Source organism: Phyllobates terribilis, unplaced genomic scaffold (genome assembly GCF_046119375.1).
Source record: "Phyllobates terribilis strain yellow unplaced genomic scaffold, ASM4611937v1 Scaffold_27__1_contigs__length_16484149, whole genome shotgun sequence".
NCBI lineage: Eukaryota > Metazoa > Chordata > Amphibia > Anura > Dendrobatidae > Phyllobates > Phyllobates terribilis.
Window position 1 is genome coordinate 13,929,842 of NW_027362787.1, and position 21,055 is coordinate 13,950,896.

At 49.0% G+C, this 21,055-nt stretch overlaps 5 non-coding genes and 8 pseudogenes across 5 annotated transcripts; all 13 read left to right on the forward strand.

Moving 5' to 3' along the window:
* Positions 1-897: 897 nt before the first annotated feature.
* On the forward strand, positions 898-1,088 carry LOC141177308 (U2 spliceosomal RNA). The gene has a single exon (XR_012253915.1). It is a non-coding gene; the product is annotated as a U2 spliceosomal RNA (small nuclear RNA).
* Positions 1,089-2,203: 1,115 nt separating this feature from the next.
* LOC141178109 (U2 spliceosomal RNA) lies at positions 2,204-2,279 on the forward strand (annotated as a pseudogene).
* Positions 2,280-3,088: 809 nt separating this feature from the next.
* On the forward strand, positions 3,089-3,269 carry LOC141177894 (U2 spliceosomal RNA; annotated as a pseudogene).
* A 1,115-nt stretch (positions 3,270-4,384) lies between these two features.
* LOC141177047 (U2 spliceosomal RNA) lies at positions 4,385-4,575 on the forward strand. Its single transcript, XR_012253679.1, has one exon. It is a non-coding gene; the product is annotated as a U2 spliceosomal RNA (small nuclear RNA).
* Positions 4,576-5,690: 1,115 nt separating this feature from the next.
* LOC141177309 (U2 spliceosomal RNA) lies at positions 5,691-5,881 on the forward strand. Its single transcript, XR_012253916.1, has one exon. It is a non-coding gene; the product is annotated as a U2 spliceosomal RNA (small nuclear RNA).
* Positions 5,882-6,996: 1,115 nt separating this feature from the next.
* LOC141178126 (U2 spliceosomal RNA) lies at positions 6,997-7,088 on the forward strand (annotated as a pseudogene).
* Positions 7,089-7,850: 762 nt separating this feature from the next.
* On the forward strand, positions 7,851-8,058 carry LOC141177781 (U2 spliceosomal RNA; annotated as a pseudogene).
* A 1,115-nt stretch (positions 8,059-9,173) lies between these two features.
* Positions 9,174-9,289, forward strand: LOC141178082 (U2 spliceosomal RNA; annotated as a pseudogene).
* Positions 9,290-9,813: 524 nt separating this feature from the next.
* On the forward strand, positions 9,814-9,995 carry LOC141177670 (U2 spliceosomal RNA). Its single transcript, XR_012254243.1, has one exon. It is a non-coding gene; the product is annotated as a U2 spliceosomal RNA (small nuclear RNA).
* A 1,115-nt stretch (positions 9,996-11,110) lies between these two features.
* Positions 11,111-11,202, forward strand: LOC141178177 (U2 spliceosomal RNA; annotated as a pseudogene).
* Positions 11,203-11,996: 794 nt separating this feature from the next.
* Positions 11,997-12,182, forward strand: LOC141177932 (U2 spliceosomal RNA). Its single transcript, XR_012254440.1, has one exon. It is a non-coding gene; the product is annotated as a U2 spliceosomal RNA (small nuclear RNA).
* A 1,115-nt stretch (positions 12,183-13,297) lies between these two features.
* Positions 13,298-13,375, forward strand: LOC141178042 (U2 spliceosomal RNA; annotated as a pseudogene).
* Positions 13,376-18,939: 5,564 nt separating this feature from the next.
* On the forward strand, positions 18,940-19,145 carry LOC141177825 (U2 spliceosomal RNA; annotated as a pseudogene).
* Positions 19,146-21,055: the final 1,910 nt, after the last annotated feature.

Here is a 21,055-nt window from a genome sequence, read left to right on the forward strand (position 1 = left end):
TTCTAGCTCTCCCTTTTTACTTCCTTTTGGATAAACAGACATATTAGGCAAGCATTTTGGAGCTTTCACCTAAATAACTACAGGTGGTGAGATAAGCTGCACAATATAATTGACCTTTCAGTATATTGTTGCACACACACCATCTATTTAGCAAATGCCCTTGTTATCAACAGCAGCCTTTTAAACTCACCTGAGCTAACAGGTATGTGCGCTGGTTACTCTGCTGCGCTTAAAATTTCTTTTTTGGTTTGCTACAATGCCTTTTCTGAAACGTTGTCTCCTTCTGCTGGAACACTGACTTCTTTCATTTAATGCCTGCAGACTATAAAAGAGAACCCAACCCAAAAAGTTTGGTTGATTAGTCTGTGGCATTCTGTTAAACTGTTGCTTATGGCGGTCTCTGTGAGCTTCTCAGCGACATTCAGCCAGCCAGGTATCCTGCCTGCAGTAGATGGAATGTGGCAATGGAACGCTGGCTGCGCGTGTCATAATAGGCTCTGAGCCTTTATATACCTGTGCACAGCAGCAGCCACCTTCAGTCTGCTGCTGGACAGCCAGCAGCAGCAGCAGCAGGAGAGGTATGTAATCAGGAGCCCTCCTGCTAAGGGTAGACAGCTGCTCGTTCCACCCCACCCCCCGCCTTAATTGGTTCTCCTCCCTTCCAACGGTGTTGAGGCGGGTGGGAACAGCAGGGGGTGAAGGTGCTGTGTTTAAAGAGGTGGAGTTATGCAGATCTAAAACGCGTGGATTGCAGCAGCAGCAAGCCGAAAAGTGCAGGCATGTAAGGGATCTAGAGGTTGACAACATGTCTTCTTAACGGGAGTCCAGGAGCTCATCTCCACAAATGGACTTTTCAGGATCCTTGGGTGGCTCCGTAGTTTGAAACCAATTCTGGTTATCGCTTCTCGGCCTTTTGGCTAAGATCAAGTGTAGTATCTGTTCTTATCAGTTTAATATCTGATACGTCCCCTATCTGGGGACCATATATTAAATGGATTTTTAGAACAGGGAGATGGAAAAAGAGCTTGCTCTGTCCACTCCACGCATTGACCTGGTATTGCAGTATCTCCAGGACCGGTGCACCCCTTCTTTAATGCAGTTTCTAAAATCAGAAAGAATTGAATTCAATGTTTTTTGTTCATTTTGCTTGTTTGTCGGATTTTGGGATGGACTCTTTGGCTTTGCTTTTCTTCTCCTCATTGGATTTTTCATGTTCAAAGTTGCAGAAGCCAGATTACAAGCTCATTTTGGTTCAACTTCAGCAACTGTGCATTGCATTGCCATGTAATGTGATGCAATGCTATCTTTCTAGCTCTCCCTTTTTACTTCCTTTTGGATAAACAGACATATTAGGCAAGCATTTTGGAGCTTTCACCTAAATAACTACAGGTGGTGAGATAAGCTGCACAATATAATTGACCTTTCAGTATATTGTTGCACACACACCATCTATTGAGCAAATGCCCTTGTTATCAACAGCAGCCTTTTAAACTCACCTGAGCTAACAGGTATGTGCGCTGGTTACTCTGCTGCGCTTAAAATTTCTTTTTTGGTTTGCTACAATGCCTTTTCTGAAACGTTGTCTCCTTCTGCTGGAACACTGACTTCTTTCATTTAATGCCTGCAGACTATAAAAGAGATCCCAACCCAAAAAGTTTGGTTGATTAGTCTGTGGCATTCTGTTAAACTGTTGCTTATGGCGGTCTCTGTGAGCTTCTCAGCGACATTCAGCCAGCCAGGTATCCTGCCTGCAGTAGATGGAATGTGGCAATGGAACGCTGGCTGCGCGTGTCATAATAGGCTCTGAGCCTTTATATACCTGTGCACAGCAGCAGCCACCTTCAGTCTGCTGCTGGACAGCCAGCAGCAGCAGCAGCAGGAGAGGTATGTAATCAGGAGCCCTCCTGCTAAGGGTAGACAGCTGCTCGTTCCACCCCACCCCCCGCCTTAATTGGTTCTCCTCCCTTCCAACGGTGTTGAAGCGGGTGGGAACAGCAGGGGGTGAAGGTGCTGTGTTTAAAGAGGTGGAGTTATGCAGATCTAAAACGCGTGGATTGCAGCAGCAAAAAGCCGAAAAGTGCAGGCATGTAAGGGATCTAGAGGTTGACAACATGTCTTCTTAACGGGAGTCCAGGAGCTCATCTCCACAAATGGACTTTTCAGGATCCTTGGGTGGCTCCGTAGTTTGAAACCAATTCTGGTTATCGCTTCTCGGCCTTTTGGCTAAGATCAAGTGTAGTATCTTTCGAAAAGGCGGTTTTGGATGTTGGCCACCCTAGTAGATTGATACATTATGCACACTGGGGTTTAGGCGCTTGTTAGTACGCCAGTTGGCTAATATAGTCATCTGGTGGAAAGCATGGCCCCCCTGGATCGACGCCATTGGGCCGGGGAAGATCGAAAGCCCGAAGTGTGAAGTGCCCCAGGAGTGGTGACCCTGGGGTGCCTTAACTCACTGGGATTGGGAACCCCACTTGAGTTTAAGGTACATTTGCACAAGCACTTCAAATTTTCTTTCTTCGCACACACCCTTATTCCGGGCCTTCTGGCCTTAGGATGGGGAATTTTTCAATTCCCGGTCGAAGGTCCGGGCAGTATTATACTGTGAAACCTTCACTATTTATTTAATTTCTTTGTCACTGTGTGTCCACTTATTCACGTGTGTCACGTCCTACTAGGATTTTGTCGGGATGCGGTTCCCTTACAGGTTCCTCTCTTGGCAGGTCTAGGGGGGGAGTGTGTGGCCATCAGGTTCCGCTCCCCCCTGAACCCCCTGGCTCTCCTCTTTCGGGAGGAGAGCGTTGTTGGCTCCCCTCTTCCGGGAGGGGAGCACAGTCTTTGGCTCCCAGTGCCTTGCTCGGGTGAGAACTCGGGCAGTTGCTGGGGGTAAGATTGGGTCGCCTCTGGCTTCGGCTGGAGGTGGCTTTTTGTCCCTGTTCCTCGCTGTGGCCTTTTGGCTCGGAGGGACGGGGAATGGTTTGGGGGACCCTTCTCCTTTTGGAGAGGGTTTCAAGAAGACCAGCATCCTAGTGCACTTTTTTTGTGGCACTTGTCACTTTTTTAAGCGCACTCGGGTTTTGTACACGAATTCGGGCTTTCAAAAAAAAAAAAAAAAATCTGTTCTTATCAGTTTAATATCTGATACGTCCCCTATCTGGGGACCATATATTAAATGGATTTTTAGAACAGGGAGATGGAAAAAGAGCTTGCTCTGTCCACTCCACGCATTGACCTGGTATTGCAGTATCTCCAGGACCGGTGCACCCCTTCTTTAATGCAGTTTCTAAAATCAGAAAGAATTGAATTCAATGTTTTTTGTTCATTTTGCTTGTTTGTCGGATTTTGGGATGGACTCTTTGGCTTTGCTTTTCTTCTCCTCATTGGATTTTTCATGTTCAAAGTTGCAGAAGCCAGATTACAAGCTCATTTTGGTTCAACTTCAGCAACTGTGCATTGCATTGCCATGTAATGTGATGCAATGCTATCTTTCTAGCTCTCCCTTTTTACTTCCTTTTGGATAAACAGACATATTAGGCAAGCATTTTGGAGCTTTCACCTAAATAACTACAGGTGGTGAGATAAGCTGCACAATATAATTGACCTTTCAGTATATTGTTGCACACACACCATCTATTTAGCAAATGCCCTTGTTATCAACAGCAGCCTTTTAAACTCACCTGAGCTAACAGGTATGTGCGCTGGTTACTCTGCTGCGCTTAAAATTTCTTTTTTGGTTTGCTACAATGCCTTTTCTGAAACGTTGTCTCCTTCTGCTGGAACACTGACTTCTTTCATTTAATGCCTGCAGACTATAAAAGAGAACCCAACCCAAAAAGTTTGGTTGATTAGTCTGTGGCATTCTGTTAAACTGTTGCTTATGGCGGTCTCTGTGAGCTTCTCAGCGACATTCAGCCAGCCAGGTATCCTGCCTGCAGTAGATGGAATGTGGCAATGGAACGCTGGCTGCGCGTGTCATAATAGGCTCTGAGCCTTTATATACCTGTGCACAGCAGCAGCCACCTTCAGTCTGCTGCTGGACAGCCAGCAGCAGCAGCAGCAGGAGAGGTATGTAATCAGGAGCCCTCCTGCTAAGGGTAGACAGCTGCTCGTTCCACCCCACCCCCCGCCTTAATTGGTTCTCCTCCCTTCCAACGGTGTTGAGGCGGGTGGGAACAGCAGGGGGTGAAGGTGCTGTGTTTAAAGAGGTGGAGTTATGCAGATCTAAAACGCGTGGATTGCAGCAGCAGCAAGCCGAAAAGTGCAGGCATGTAAGGGATCTAGAGGTTGACAACATGTCTTCTTAACGGGAGTCCAGGAGCTCATCTCCACAAATGGACTTTTCAGGATCCTTGGGTGGCTCCGTAGTTTGAAACCAATTCTGGTTATCGCTTCTCGGCCTTTTGGCTAAGATCAAGTGTAGTATCTGTTCTTATCAGTTTAATATCTGATACGTCCCCTATCTGGGGACCATATATTAAATGGATTTTTAGAACAGGGAGATGGAAAAAGAGCTTGCTCTGTCCACTCCACGCATTGACCTGGTATTGCAGTATCTCCAGGACCAGTGCACCCCTTCTTTAATGCAGTTTCTAAAATCAGAAAGAATTGAATTCAATGTTTTTTGTTCATTTTGCTTGTTTGTCGGATTTTGGGATGGACTCTTTGGCTTTGCTTTTCTTCTCCTCATTGGATTTTTCATGTTCAAAGTTGCAGAAGCCAGATTACAAGCTCATTTTGGTTCAACTTCAGCAACTGTGCATTGCATTGCCATGTAATGTGATGCAATGCTATCTTTCTAGCTCTCCCTTTTTACTTCCTTTTGGATAAACAGACATATTAGGCAAGCATTTTGGAGCTTTCACCTAAATAACTACAGGTGGTGAGATAAGCTGCACAATATAATTGACCTTTCAGTATATTGTTGCACACACACCATCTATTTAGCAAATGCCCTTGTTATCAACAGCAGCCTTTTAAACTCACCTGAGCTAACAGGTATGTGCGCTGGTTACTCTGCTGCGCTTAAAATTTCTTTTTTGGTTTGCTACAATGCCTTTTCTGAAACGTTGTCTCCTTCTGCTGGGACACTGACTTCTTTCATTTAATGCCTGCAGACTATAAAAGAGAACCCAACCCAAAAAGTTTGGTTGATTAGTCTGTGGCATTCTGTTAAACTGTTGCTTATGGCGGTCTCTGTGAGCTTCTCAGCGACATTCAGCCAGCCAGGTATCCTGCCTGCAGTAGATGGAATGTGGCAATGGAACGCTGGCTGCGCGTGTCATAATAGGCTCTGAGCCTTTATATACCTGTGCACAGCAGCAGCCACCTTCAGTCTGCTGCTGGACAGCCAGCAGCAGCAGCAGCAGGAGAGGTATGTAATCAGGAGCCCTCCTGCTAAGGGTAGACAGCTGCTCGTTCCACCCCACCCCCCGCCTTAATTGGTTCTCCTCCCTTCCAACGGTGTTGAGGCGGGTGGGAACAGCAGGGGGTGAAGGTGCTGTGTTTAAAGAGGTGGAGTTATGCAGATCTAAAACGCGTGGATTGCAGCAGCAGCAAGCCGAAAAGTGCAGGCATGTAAGGGATCTAGAGGTTGACAACATGTCTTCTTAACGGGAGTCCAGGAGCTCATCTCCACAAATGGACTTTTCAGGATCCTTGGGTGGCTCCGTAGTTTGAAACCAATTCTGGTTATCGCTTCTCGGCCTTTTGGCTAAGATCAAGTGTAGTATCTGTTCTTATCAGTTTAATATCTGATACGTCCCCTATCTGGGGACCATATATTAAATGGATTTTTAGAACAGGGAGATGGAAAAAGAGCTTGCTCTGTCCACTCCACGCATTGACCTGGTATTGCAGTATCTCCAGGACCGGTGCACCCCTTCTTTAATGCAGTTTCTAAAATCAGAAAGAATTGAATTCAATGTTTTTTGTTCATTTTGCTTGTTTGTCGGATTTTGGGATGGACTCTTTGGCTTTGCTTTTCTTCTCCTCATTGGATTTTTCATGTTCAAAGTTGCAGAAGCCAGATTACAAGCTCATTTTGGTTCAACTTCAGCAACTGTGCATTGCATTGCCATGTAATGTGATGCAATGCTATCTTTCTAGCTCTCCCTTTTTACTTCCTTTTGGATAAACAGACATATTAGGCAAGCATTTTGGAGCTTTCACCTAAATAACTACAGGTGGTGAGATAAGTTGCACAATATAATTGACCTTTCAGTATATTGTTGCACACACACCATCTATTTAGCAAATGCCCTTGTTATCAACAGCAGCCTTTTAAACTCACCTGAGCTAACAGGTATGTGCGCTGGTTACTCTGCTGCGCTTAAAATTTCTTTTTTGGTTTGCTACAATGCCTTTTCTGAAACGTTGTCTCCTTCTGCTGGAACACTGACTTCTTTCATTTAATGCCTGCAGACTATAAAAGAGAACCCAACCCAAAAAGTTTGGTTGATTAGTCTGTGGCATTCTGTTAAACTGTTGCTTATGGCGGTCTCTGTGAGCTTCAAAGCGACATTCAGCCAGCCAGGTATCCTGCCTGCAGTAGATGGAATGTGGCAATGGAACGCTGGCTGCGCGTGTCATAATAGGCTCTGAGCCTTTATATACCTGTGCACAGCAGCAGCCACCTTCAGTCTGCTGCTGGACAGCCAGCAGCAGCAGCAGCAGGAGAGGTATGTAATCAGGAGCCCTCCTGCTAAGGGTAGACAGCTGCTCGTTCCACCCCACCCCCCGCCTTAATTGGTTCTCCTCCCTTCCAACGGTGTTGAGGCGGGTGGGAACAGCAGGGGGTGAAGGTGCTGTGTTTAAAGAGGTGGAGTTATGCAGATCTAAAACGCGTGGATTGCAGCAGCAGCAAGCCGAAAAGTGCAGGCATGTAAGGGATCTAGAGGTTGACAACATGTCTTCTTAACGGGAGTCCAGGAGCTCATCTCCACAAATGGACTTTTCAGGATCCTTGGGTGGCTCCGTAGTTTGAAACCAATTCTGGTTATCGCTTCTCGGCCTTTTGGCTAAGATCAAGTGTAGTATCTTTCGAAAAGGCGGTTTTGGATGTTGGCCGCCCTAGTAGATTGATACATTATGCACACTGGGGTTTAGGCGCTTGTTAGTACCCCAGGTGGCTAATATAGTCATCTGGTGGAAAGCATGGCCCCCCAGGATCGACGCCATTGGGCCGGGGAAGATCGAAAGCCCGAAGTGTGAAGTGCCCCAGGAGTGGTGACCCTCGGGTGCCTTAACTCACTGGGATTGGGAACCCCACTTGAGTTTATGGCACATTTGCACAAGCACTTCAAATTTTCTTTCTTCGCACACACCCTTATTCCGGGCCTTCTGGCCTTAGGATGGGGAATTTTTCAATTCCCGGTCGAAGGTCTGGGCAGTATTATACTGTGAAACCTTCACTATTTATTTAATTTCTTTGTCACTGTGTGTCCACTTATTCACGTGTGTCACGTCCTACTAGGATTTTGTCGGGATGCGGTTCCCTTACGGGTTCCTCTCTTGGCAGGTCTAGGGGGAGAGTGTGAGACCATCAGGTTCCGCTCCCCCCTGAACCCCCCTGGCTCTCCTCTTTCGGGAGGAGAGTGTTGTTGGCTCCCCTCTTCCGGGTGGGGAGCACAGTCTTTGGCTCCCAGTGCCTTGCTCGGGTGAGAACTCGGGCAGGTGCTGGGGGTAAGATTGGGTCGCCTCTGGCTTCGGCTGGAGGTGGCTTTTTGTCCCTGTTCCTCGCTGTAGCTTTTTGGCTCGGAGGGACGGGGAATGGTTTGGGGGACCCTTCTCCTTTTGGAGAGGGTTTCAATTAGACCAGCATCCTAGTGCACTTTTTTTGTGGCACTTGTCACTTTTTTAAGCGCACTCGGGTTTTGTACACGAATTCGGGCTTAAAAAAAGAAAAAATCTGTTCTTATCAGTTTAATATCTGATACGTCCCCTATCTGGGGACCATATATTAAATGGATTTTTAGAACAGGGAGATGGAAAAAGAGCTTGCTCTGTCCACTCCACGCATTGACCTGGTATTGCAGTATCTCCAGGACCGGTGCACCCCTTCTTTAATGCAGTTTCTAAAATCAGAAAGAATTGAATTCAATGTTTTTTGTTCATTTTGCTTGTTTGTCGGATTTTGGGATGGACTCTTTGGCTTTGCTTTTCTTCTCCTCATTGGATTTTTCATGTTCAAAGTTGCAGAAGCCAGATTACAAGCTCATTTTGGTTCAACTTCAGCAACTGTGCATTGCATTGCCATGTAATGTGATGCAATGCTATCTTTCTAGCTCTCCCTTTTTACTTCCTTTTGGATAAACAGACATATTAGGCAAGCATTTTGGAGCTTTCACCTAAATAACTACAGGTGGTGAGATAAGCTGCACAATATAATTGACCTTTCAGTATATTGTTGCACACACACCATCTATTTAGCAAATGCCCTTGTTATCAACAGCAGCCTTTTAAACTCACCTGAGCTAACAGGTATGTGCGCTGGTTACTCTGCTGCGCTTAAAATTTCTTTTTTGGTTTGCTACAATGCCTTTTCTGAAACGTTGTCTCCTTCTGCTGGAACACTGACTTCTTTCATTTAATGCCTGCAGACTATAAAAGAGAACCCAACCCAAAAAGTTTGGTTGATTAGTCTGTGGCATTCTGTTAAACTGTTGCTTATGGCGGTCTCTGTGAGCTTCTCAGCGACATTCAGCCAGCCAGGTATCCTGCCTGCAGTAGATGGAATGTGGCAATGGAACGCTGGCTGCGCGTGTCATAATAGGCTCTGAGCCTTTATATACCTGTGCACAGCAGCAGCCACCTTCAGTCTGCTGCTGGACAGCCAGCAGCAGCAGCAGCAGGAGAGGTATGTAATCAGGAGCCCTCCTGCTAAGGGTAGACAGCTGCTCGTTCCACCCCACCCCCCGCCTTAATTGGTTCTCCTCCCTTCCAACGGTGTTGAGGCGGGTGGGAACAGCAGGGGGTGAAGGTGCTGTGTTTAAAGAGGTGGAGTTATGCAGATCTAAAACGCGTGGATTGCAGCAGCAGCAAGCCGAAAAGTGCAGGCATGTAAGGGATCTAGAGGTTGACAACATGTCTTCTTAACGGGAGTCCAGGAGCTCATCTCCACAAATGGACTTTTCAGGATCCTTGGGTGGCTCCGTAGTTTGAAACCAATTCTGGTTATCGCTTCTCGGCCTTTTGGCTAAGATCAAGTGTAGTATCTTTTGAAAAGGCAGTTTTGTCCTTGGGCTGCCCTAGTAAATTGATGCATATTACACACTGGTTTGGTGCACTTGTTAGTACGCCAGGTGGCTCATAGAGTTATCTGATGGAAAACATGGCCCTCCAGGATCGAAGTCACTAGGCTGGGTAAGTGTGAGGGCTTTGGAGCCATGTGCCCCAGGAGTAGGCGCCCTGGTGGGAGTCCAAGCTTACTGGGACTGGGAAACCCAGAAAGACTTGGCTTCGTAGCACGCCGCACCTTTGCCAATCATACTTTCTGAGCAACCCCCCCTATTCCTGGCCTCCGGGCTAGGAAGGGGAATTTTTATAAACCCGGTCGGAGGTCCGGTCAGCTTTGGGCTGAGAAACCAACACAGGCTCCAGCTCCACTAGGGTGGCAGCCTAGATGGAAGCTGGGAGCACGAAAACGGCTCTTCTCCGGCTTCAGCTAGGGAGAGCATCGGAGATCCCTGACCCTCGCTGTGGCCTTCTGGCTCGGAGGGATGGGGATGGTTTATTGGGGACCCTCTCCTCCGGGAAGGGTCCACATGAATCCTCGCCTCGTGCGCTGTTTTGGTGTGACTTCGGTCACATTTTTCAGTGCCTTGGATGCAGCTTCAATCAAAAAATCTGTTCTTATCAGTTTAATATCTGATACGTCCCCTATCTGGGGACCATATATTAAATGGATTTTTAGAACAGGGAGATGGAAAAAGAGCTTGCTCTGTCCACTCCACGCATTGACCTGGTATTGCAGTATCTCCAGGACCGGTGCACCCCTTCTTTAATGCAGTTTCTAAAATCAGAAAGAATTGAATTCAATGTTTTTTGTTCATTTTGCTTGTTTGTCGGATTTTGGGATGGACTCTTTGGCTTTGCTTTTCTTCTCCTCATTGGATTTTTCATGTTCAAAGTTGCAGAAGCCAGATTACAAGCTCATTTTGGTTCAACTTCAGCAACTGTGCATTGCATTGCCATGTAATGTGATGCAATGCTATCTTTCTAGCTCTCCCTTTTTACTTCCTTTTGGATAAACAGACATATTAGGCAAGCATTTTGGAGCTTTCACCTAAATAACTACAGGTGGTGAGATAAGCTGCACAATATAATTGACCTTTCAGTATATTGTTGCACACACACCATCTATTTAGCAAATGCCCTTGTTATCAACAGCAGCCTTTTAAACTCACCTGAGCTAACAGGTATGTGCGCTGGTTACTCTGCTGCGCTTAAAATTTCTTTTTTGGTTTGCTACAATGCCTTTTCTGAAACGTTGTCTCCCTCTGCTGGAACACTGACTTCTTTCATTTAATGCCTGCAGACTATAAAAGAGAACCCAACCCAAAAAGTTTGGTTGATTAGTCTGTGGCATTCTGTTAAACTGTTGCTTATGGCGGTCTCTGTGAGCTTCTCAGCGACATTCAGCCAGCCAGGTATCCTGCCTGCAGTAGATGGAATGTGGCAATGGAACGCTGGCTGCGCATGTCATAATAGGCTCTGAGCCTTTATATACCTGTGCACAGCAGCAGCCACCTTCAGTCTGCTGCTGGACAGCCAGCAGCAGCAGCAGCAGGAGAGGTATGTAATCAGGAGCCCTCCTGCTAAGGGTAGACAGCTGCTCGTTCCACCCCACCCCCCGCCTTAATTGGTTCTCCTCCCTTCCAACGGTGTTGAGGCGGGTGGGAACAGCAGGGGGTGAAGGTGCTGTGTTTAAAGAGGTGGAGTTATGCAGATCTAAAACGCGTGGATTGCAGCAGCAGCAAGCCGAAAAGTGCAGGCATGTAAGGGATCTAGAGGTTGACAACATGTCTTCTTAACGGGAGTCCAGGAGCTCATCTCCACAAATGGACTTTTCAGGATCCTTGGGTGGCTCCGTAGTTTGAAACCAATTCTGGTTATCGCTTCTCGGCCTTTTGGCTAAGATCAAGTGTAGTATCTTTCGAAAAGGCGGTTTTGGATGTTGGCCGCCCTAGTAGATTGATACATTATGCACACTGGGGTTTAGGCGCTTGTTAGTACGCCAGGTGGCTAATATAGTCATCTGGTGGAAAGCATGGCCCCCCAGGATCGACGCCATTGGGCCGGGGAAGATCGAAAGCCCGAAGTGTGAAGTGCCCCAGGAGTGGTGACCCTGGGGTGCCTTAACTCACTGGGATTGGGAACCCCACTTGAGTTTATGGCACATTTGCACAAGCACTTCAAATTTTCTTTCTTCGCACACACCCTTATTCCGGGCCTTCTGGCCTTAGGATGGGGAATTTTTCAATTCCCGGTCGAAGGTCCGGGCAGTATTATACTGTGAAACCTTCACTATTTATTTAATTTCTTTGTCACTGTGTGTCCACTTATTCACGTGTGTCACGTCCTACTAGGATTTTGTCGGGATGCGGTTCCCTTACGGGTTCCTCTCTTGGCAGGTCTAGGGGGGGAGTGTGTGGCCATCAGGTTCCGCTCCCCCCTGAACCCCCCTGGCTCTCCTCTTTCGGGAGGAGAGCGTTGTTGGCTCCCCTCTTCCGGGAGGGGAGCACAGTCTTTGGCTCCCAGTGCCTTGCTCGGGTGAGAACTCGGGCAGGTGCTGGGGGTAAGATTGGGTCGCCTCTGGCTTCGGCTGGAGGTGGCTTTTTGTCCCTGTTCCTCGCTGTGGCCTTTTGGCTCGGAGGGACGGGGAATGGTTTGGGGGACCCTTCTCCTTTTGGAGAGGGTTTCAAGAAGACCAGCATCCTAGTGCACTTTTTTTGTGGCACTTGTCACTTTTTTAAGCGCACTCGGGTTTTGTACACGAATTCGGGCTTTCAAAAAAAAAAAAAAAAAAAAAATCTGTTCTTATCAGTTTAATATCTGATACGTCCCCTATCTGGGGACCATATATTAAATGGATTTTTAGAACAGGGAGATGGAAAAAGAGCTTGCTCTGTCCACTCCACGCATTGACCTGGTATTGCAGTATCTCCAGGACCGGTGCACCCCTTCTTTAATGCAGTTTCTAAAATCAGAAAGAATTGAATTCAATGTTTTTTGTTCATTTTGCTTGTTTGTCGGATTTTGGGATGGACTCTTTGGCTTTGCTTTTCTTCTCCTCATTGGATTTTTCATGTTCAAAGTTGCAGAAGCCAGATTACAAGCTCATTTTGGTTCAACTTCAGCAACTGTGCATTGCATTGCCATGTAATGTGATGCAATGCTATCTTTCTAGCTCTCCCTTTTTACTTCCTTTTGGATAAACAGACATATTAGGCAAGCATTTTGGAGCTTTCACCTAAATAACTACAGGTGGTGAGATAAGCTGCACAATATAATTGACCTTTCAGTATATTGTTGCACACACACCATCTATTTAGCAAATGCCCTTGTTATCAACAGCAGCCTTTTAAACTCACCTGAGCTAACAGGTATGTGCGCTGGTTACTCTGCTGCGCTTAAAATTTCTTTTTTGGTTTGCTACAATGCCTTTTCTGAAACGTTGTCTCCTTCTGCTGGAACACTGACTTCTTTCATTTAATGCCTGCAGACTATAAAAGAGAACCCAACCCAAAAAGTTTGGTTGATTAGTCTGTGGCATTCTGTTAAACTGTTGCTTATGGCGGTCTCTGTGAGCTTCTCAGCGACATTCAGCCAGCCAGGTATCCTGCCTGCAGTAGATGGAATGTGGCAATGGAACGCTGGCTGCGCGTGTCATAATAGGCTCTGAGCCTTTATATACCTGTGCACAGCAGCAGCCACCTTCAGTCTGCTGCTGGACAGCCAGCAGCAGCAGCAGCAGGAGAGGTATGTAATCAGGAGCCCTCCTGCTAAGGGTAGACAGCTGCTCGTTCCACCCCACCCCCCGCCTTAATTGGTTCTCCTCCCTTCCAACGGTGTTGAGGCGGGTGGGAACAGCAGGGGGTGAAGGTGCTGTGTTTAAAGAGGTGGAGTTATGCAGATCTAAAACGCGTGGATTGCAGCAGCAGCAAGCCGAAAAGTGCAGGCATGTAAGGGATCTAGAGGTTGACAACATGTCTTCTTAACGGGAGTCCAGGAGCTCATCTCCACAAATGGACTTTTCAGGATCCTTGGGTGGCTCCGTAGTTTGAAACCAATTCTGGTTATCGCTTCTCGGCCTTTTGGCTAAGATCAAGTGTAGTATCTGTTCTTATAAGAACACAAGAGCTATGATCTACACTTGACGAGAGCGATCGAACTCGGAAGGAGAAGAGCTTCGGAGCCCAGCTGACATCGGAGAAGGAAGGCGGATATCGGTGGGAGGAAGAAGCTCTAAAGAATCCAGAAGAAGACGAAGACTCGGAGAAGAATCGGGCTGTCCTGTGGAATCTTCGAGGAAGAAAATCATCGAGACAAAGACCTTTCGGGGAATTTGTCCAGAACACGACGGGAGAAGAATCTGCATAGCTCCACCCATTCCGGGAAAAGTTCCAGATCCAGCTCCAAGAAGTAACTGCAGGAGGAAAGCCATGGCAAGCGCTGCGAGGAAGGCCGAAAAGAAGAGCCTGGAGCAGGGGACAGCCAGGAGGGCCCAGCCAGGACCCGATTCTGACCCCAAGGACTCTGCCTCCACGACTGGCCAGCAGAAGGGACCCCAGAAGCCCCGCCACGAAGCTCCAGCCCTGGAGCCATGGATGCGGCAGACGGTGGCCCTGAAGCTGAAGGAAGTGGATGGGAGGGTGCCGGACATGTCCTCGGACGTGTTCTGCCAGAAGATGCTGCTGGATCGAGGCTTCTCCAGGTCGGACACCCTCAGCATCCAGACCTTCTTGACGGGGATCTTCTTCGTCACCTTCGCCACTGTGAACACCTGCAGGAGGTTCTGGGAAATGGTAAGCGCAAAAGGACCAGATAATTCTTTCTCTGCCTTTACAGGTAGCTGCCCTATCCAGAGGGACGAAAGGAGGATCACGGTCTCCATGCGCAACCCGCACACCCCAGGCCAAGACATCTGTACCTTCCTGAGACGCTTCTGTTTGGTTGTGAAGGAACCTTCTCACATCCTGAATGGACTCGGCTTCTGGACAGGTAAGTGGTCGGTGACCGTTAGACTTCACAGGGACCTGGCGTACTCAGACGGACTTCGGCACCTGCCCCCGACATTCTCCCTGGGCAACTCCTACGGCCTCATCTATTACCCGGACATGCCGCGGAACTGCAGGAGATGCGGCAAGAACGGCCACGAGATGAAGGACTGCAAGGAGGATGCCTGCAGGATTTGTCGAGTGACGGGACACAGCTCGAAGGACTGCCCGAAGAAGACGTCCTGCAACCTGTGTGGGCTGGCGGCTCATCTGTACAAGGATTGCCCCAAGCGTGAGAGATCCTGGGCATCGGTGGTTGCGACGACCCCAGCTACGGAGGACAAGGACCCGATGACCAGGCCTGTGAAGTTCAAGGACGCGACGACCAAGGCCCCAGCGGCCAAGGCCGAGACGACCAAGGCCAAAGCGGTCAAGGAGTCGGTGGCCAAAGCCCCAGCGACGGTCCCAGCAGCTCCGAAGCAGAAGAAAAAGTCAAAGGAGGGTAAGAGTTCTGTCACCCCTCTCTCGATCCCTCCCCCTGCCACCCCCGTCCAATCCCCCCCCACCCCGGCCACCCCTGCTGAGGATTCCACTTCCTCTTCCTCCTTCCCCTACTCCTCAGCAGGTGTCCTTTCCCCTGCCCCGGCAGCCACTCTCCCTCCCCAGACCATGGTAGCGGTGGAATTAACCTTTCCTCCACCCGCCGCTATCTATTCCGAGGAGGATTTTCCCCTTCTTGTCTCCCCAGTTCCAACCCGGGGAAAGAGGAAGGTGGAGGACAGCCCTGCTACTGAATCCTCCAAAAAGAAGATTCTGGATTTCGTAGGCGAAAAGGAGGATACCCTCCCTGAGCCAGAAGAGATGGAGCACATGGTTGAGACCCTGGTGGCCGAGCCAGAAGAGGAGGAACTGGTGGTCGCCGAGATCGAGGCCGCGCTGCTTGACCAGATGGAGGAAGAGGGCCTGCTGGTGATCCCGTCACCAGCAGTCAACACCGACGAGGGACCACCCGACCGGAGTGGTAACTAAGGTGTATTGCCTGCGCTAACTTTTTCTTTTTTCCCTACATGATGGCTAATATTAACTTATTTTCCATTAATGTCAGGAGCATCAAGGACAAGTTCAGACGTCAGACTATTTATGCCTTCCTTACTTCCCAGTTGTGTGATGTTTATATGTTGCAGGAATGTTCCCTTCCCTCCTCTAGGTCCTTCAAACATCTGGCCAGGGAGTGGTCCCACGGTCCATCCTACTGGTCCGGTGGGGGTGACTGCAAGTCTGCGGGTGTCGCAATTCTGATCAGGGGGGGCGCATTCACGCTTGAGTCCGTCCAGGAGCTCATCTGCGGCAGGGCTCTTGTTGTAGATGGCAACTGGGCGGGAGAACCTGTCAGGTTCATCAACGTGTATGCGTCCCCACTGAAGAATGAGCGTTTGGAGCTTTTCCAGACCCTGCGGCTTCAGCTTGCCACCACCAGGACCTTAGTGATGGCCGGGGATTTCAACTGCCCCATCGAGGAGGATGGTCGTAGTTCTGGCACATCTGCCAAGTTGGACATCACGTCCAAGCTGCTCATCGAGATGGTAACCGAGGCCTCTCTTCAGGACGTGGTGGGCTCCATGGGGAGAGGCTCCACGAACTATTCGTGGAGCCGACCCGATGGCTCACTCCGCTCCAGGATTGACTTTGTGTTCACCTCTCGGGCAGTCAGGCAGAGTAGGCACTCGATGGTCTCCTGCTTCTTCTCCGACCACAGAGCCATTCACTTACAAGGTGTCCTCGGCGACGGTTTTCCGTCCGGCCCCGGCTCCTGGAAGCTGAATTGTGCTCTGCTGGCTCAGGATGAAGTCGTGGAGGAGCTGAGAGCAGCCTACGCAATGTGGCAGTCCTACAAGGGTAGCTTCCAAACAGTCTCTGATTGGTGGGAATATGTTAAACTTGAGTTTCGCTGTTTCTTTCAGGCCAAGGGTCGACAACAGGCGTGTGAGAAGAGGAGGGACTTCAGAGGGCTGCAGCGCGAGCTGCGGTCGCTGCAGGACCTTCTTCACTGCGGCTGGGACGTGAGGGAGGAGCTGGAGGAGACCAAGAAGAGCCTGAAAAGGCACTTTGAGGAGGAGTCCAAGCGAATCGTCTTCCGTTCCAAAGTGGAGAATCTGGAGAAGGGTGAGAAATGTAACTCATTCTTTTTCAGGAAACTTCATGCCGGTCACACGCCCCTGAACGAGCTGCGAGACGAGAGCGGAAACATGCGACGTGGGAAGGAGGACGTGATGAGGGTCGTCAGCGACTTCTACAGCGAACTCTACTCCCACAAGACTACCGACCCCGACGCTGCTGATAAGTTCCTGTCAGGTATCACTAACCATCTTGATCCTGCAGGCACGGCAGCCTTGGACAAACCTCTGATGGTGGGCGAATTGCTCTCTGCCGCTAAATCCTTTAGGACCGGCAGGACCCCGGGCAGTGATGGTCTTCCAGCGGAGCTCTATGTAGCGCTGGGAGACCTCATCTGTCCGGACCTGTTAGACCTGTACGAGGAGATGGTGGTGGAGGGTAGAATGCCTCCATCTTTGAGGGAAGGAATGGTCACGATCCTGTACAAGCGGAAGGGAGAGAGGTGCGACCTGAGGAATTGGCGTCCCATCACTCTGCTCAACGTGGACTACAAGATCCTGGCCAAGACGATGGCGACACGACTTAAGACGGTCATCGGACGGATCATCCACCCGGACCAGACCTGCGGCATCCCTGGACGTCGCATCGCAGACAGCCTCGCTCTCGTGCGGGACACGGTCGAGTACATCAAGGTCCGCCGCGCACACGCGGCCCTGGTCTCCTTGGATCAGGAGAAGGCCTTCGACCGGGTTTCCCACGAGTTCATGGGCCGAGCTCTGCACCGGTTAGGTTTGGGTAACATGTTTTGTTCGTATGTCCGTCTGATGTATTTTGATATCCACAGCTCGGTGTTGGTGAACGGCTGGAAGACTGACCCCTTCCCTGTCCTCTCTGGGGTCAGACAAGGCTGCCCTCTATCACCTCTTCTTTTTGTTTGTGTTATAGAACTCTTCGCAGAGGCTATCCGGCAGAATGGAGAGATCAGAGGGATCACCGCACCGGGTCCGGGACGACACGAGGTCAAGTGCTCGCTCTACATGGACGACGTCACCGTCTTCTGCGCTGATCGTGGTTCAGTCGACGCCCTCGTCCAGACGTGTGAGAGGTTCGGCCGGGCTTCAGGGGCCAAAGTCAACTGCAGGAAGTCGGAAGCCATGCTCTTCGGGGATTGGCAGCCGGCCTCCTCTGCCCCCTTCCCCTTCAACATTCAACCGGATTTCCTCAAGGTGCTGGGAGTCTGGTTCGGGAAGGAAGGAGCGGCCCTCAAGTCCTGGCAAGAACGCTTGGCCAAGGTGAAGCAACGGATCGGACTCTGGAGCCTCAGACACCTCACTTGTGAGGGTAAGGCACTCGTCCTGCGTAATGAGGTCCTGCCCGTCTTGCAGTACACGGCGCAGGCCTGGCCCCCACACGTCACTGTGTGCAGGGCCATTACCAAGACAGTGTTTCACTTTGTCTGGGGATCCAAGATGGACAGAGTCAGGCGGGCCGTCATGTACAAGGAGCCTCGCAAGGGTGGGAAGGGCGTTCCAGATATCCCCACCCTCCTGCGATCCTCTTTTGGGTGTGATTTTGTCCGCCGGACTTTGCAAGTCAAGAATGGCTCCGCGGGCAGGTCCATGTCTCACTTCTTCCTGCTTCCTCTTTGGAGGCGACTCGGCTGGGACAAGTGGGACAGCTCCTTCCCCTACAACTGGACGACGCCATGGTTCTACGGAGACGTCGTTCGATTTGTGGGGGAGCATCAACTGGAGGGACTCAAGCCTGACTTGTGGAAGCCCAAAACTATCCACAAGCTAATCAGAGCCAAGGATGACGTGGAGAACATCACAGGACTTCACCAGGACACGCTGGAGACTGTGTGGACAAATGTGTCGTCTGACAGGCTGACCAACGGGCACAAGGACTTGTCGTGGATGGCGATTCAGGGCGGACTGCCCGTCCGGTCATTCATGCATGCCCGGAACCTGTGCAAGACCCGGTACTGCCCAAGGTGCCCCTTCGTGGAGGAAACATCTTTGCACACTTTTTGGGACTGCGGATTTGCACAGCGCCTATTGACTGCACTTGAGGACGACCTGAGGAACTCTGTCCCCAGGGCGAGCCTATCGCACCATTCTGTGCTTTATGGACTCTTCCCTGGGGTTCATACCGTCGGAGCCATTCAGGAGGCTTGGCGCCTTATGAACTGCTTCAAGGATGCCGTTTGGGTCGCCAGGAACCGGCTCATCTTGAGGAGGGAGAGGATGTCCATCCAGGACTGCCGCAGGCTGATCCACAGCCTGCTCAGAGACTATTCCATCATGGACGGTCCGGAGGACGAGGATGAGGACTAAACCCCTCCTCCCCCTCTCCCCTTATGTGTCTTGTCTTTCAATAAAGCTTCGGGCCTGTGATTTTCCCCTCCCCATCCCCTTTTTCCCAATCCCTATCCCTTATCACGGTTCGTCGTACTGTATTGATTGACATGCTTTTTCTTTCAGATTGAGTGTTTTGTGTAGCATAGGGGTGCGATGTGTCTAGTTAGTGCGTCGTATCCTCATGCTATGTAAATATGATGTAGAATTCTGTGTGTACTGGGCTGCGGCACTGTACACTGTCTGTTAACTTATTTTTTGTGCTAATAAAAGATATATTCAATCAAAAAAAAAAAAAAAAAAATCTGTTCTTATCAGTTTAATATCTGATACGTCCCCTATCTGGGGACCATATATTAAAAGGATTTTTAGAACAGGGAGATGGAAAAAGAGCTTGCTCTGTCCACTCCACGCATTGACCTGGTATTGCAGTATCTCCAGGACCGGTGCACCCCTTCTTTAATGCAGTTTCTAAAATCAGAAAGAATTGAATTCAATGTTTTTTGTTCATTTTGCTTGTTTGTCGGATTTTGGGATGGACTCTTTGGCTTTGCTTTTCTTCTCCTCATTGGATTTTTCATGTTCAAAGTTGCAGAAGCCAGATTACAAGCTCATTTTGGTTCAACTTCAGCAACTGTGCATTGCATTGCCATGTAATGTGATGCAATGCTATCTTTCTAGCTCTCCCTTTTTACTTCCTTTTGGATAAACAGACATATTAGGCAAGCATTTTGGAGCTTTCACCTAAATAACTACAGGTGGTGAGATAAGCTGCACAATATAATTGACCTTTCAGTATATTGTTGCACACACACCATCTATTTAGCAAATGCCCTTGTTATCAACAGCAGCCTTTTAAACTCACCTGAGCTAACAGGTATGTGCGCTGGTTACTCTGCTGCGCTTAAAATTTCTATCTTGTGTGATACCATCTGCTGAGCTGTGTATCTAATGCTCTCCTGTGTGATACTGTCTGCTGAGCTGTGTATCTAATCCTCTCCTGTGTGATACTGTCTGCTGAGCTGTGCATCTAATCCTATCCTGTGTGATACTATCTGCTGAGCAGTGTATCTAATCCTATGCTGTGTGATACTGTCTGCTGAGCCGTGTATCTAATCCCGCCCTGTGCGATACTGTCTGCTGAGCCGTGTATCTAATCCACTCCTGTGTGATACTGTCTGATGAACTGTGTATCTAATCCTATCCTGTGTGATACTGTCTGCTGAGCCGTGTATCTAATCCACTCCTGTGTGATACTGTCTGCTGAGCTGTGTATCTAACCCCGCCCTGTGCGATACTGTCTGCTGAGCCGTGTATCTAATCCACTCCTGTGTGATACTATCTGCTGAGCTTTGTATCTAATCCTGTGCTGTGTGATACTGTCAGCTGAGTTGTGTATCTAATCCTATCCTGTGTGATACCATCTGCTGAGCTGTGTATCTAATCCTTTCCTGTGTGATACTGTCTGCTGAGCTGTGTATCTAATCCTCTCCTGTGTGATACCGTCTGCTGAGCCGTGTATCTAATCCTCTCCTGTGTGATACTGTCTGCTGAGCTATGTATCTAATCCTCTCCTGTGTGATAATGTTTGCTGAGCTGTGTATCTAATTCTTTCCTGTGAGATACTGCCTGCTGAACTGTGTATCTAAGCCTATCCTGTGTGATACTGTCTGCTGAGCCATGTATATAATCCTCTACTGTGTGATACTGTCTGCTGAGCTGTGTATCTAATCCTCTCCTGTGTGATATTGTCAGCTGAGCTGTGTATCTAATCCTGTCCTGTGTGATACTGTCTGCTGAGCAGTGTATCTAATTCCATCCTGTTTGATACCATCTGCTGATCCGTGTATCTAATACTCTCCTGTGTGATACTGACTGCTGTGCTGTGTATCTAATCCTATGCTGTGTGATACTGTCTGCTGAGCTGTGTATCTAATCCTATGCTGTGTGATACTGTCTGCTGAGCTGTATCTCTAATCCTACCCTGTGTGATACTGTCTGCTCAACCGTGTATCTAATCCTCTCCTGTGTGATACCATCTGCTGAGCAGTGTATCTAATCCTCTCCTGTGTGATACCGGCTGCTGAGCTGTGTATCTAATCCTCTCCTGTGCGATACTCTCTGCTGAGCTGTGTATCTAATCCTTTCCTGTGTGATACTGTGTGCTGAGCTGTGTATCTAATCCTCTCCTGTGTGATACTGTCTGCTGAGCAGTGTATCTAATTTTATACTGTGTGATACTGTCTGCTGAGCTGTGTATCTAATCCTCTCCTGTGTGATACTGTGTGCTGAGCTGTGTATCTAATCCTCTCCTGTGTGATACTGTCTGATGAGCTGTGTATCTAATCCTCTCCTGTGTGATACTGT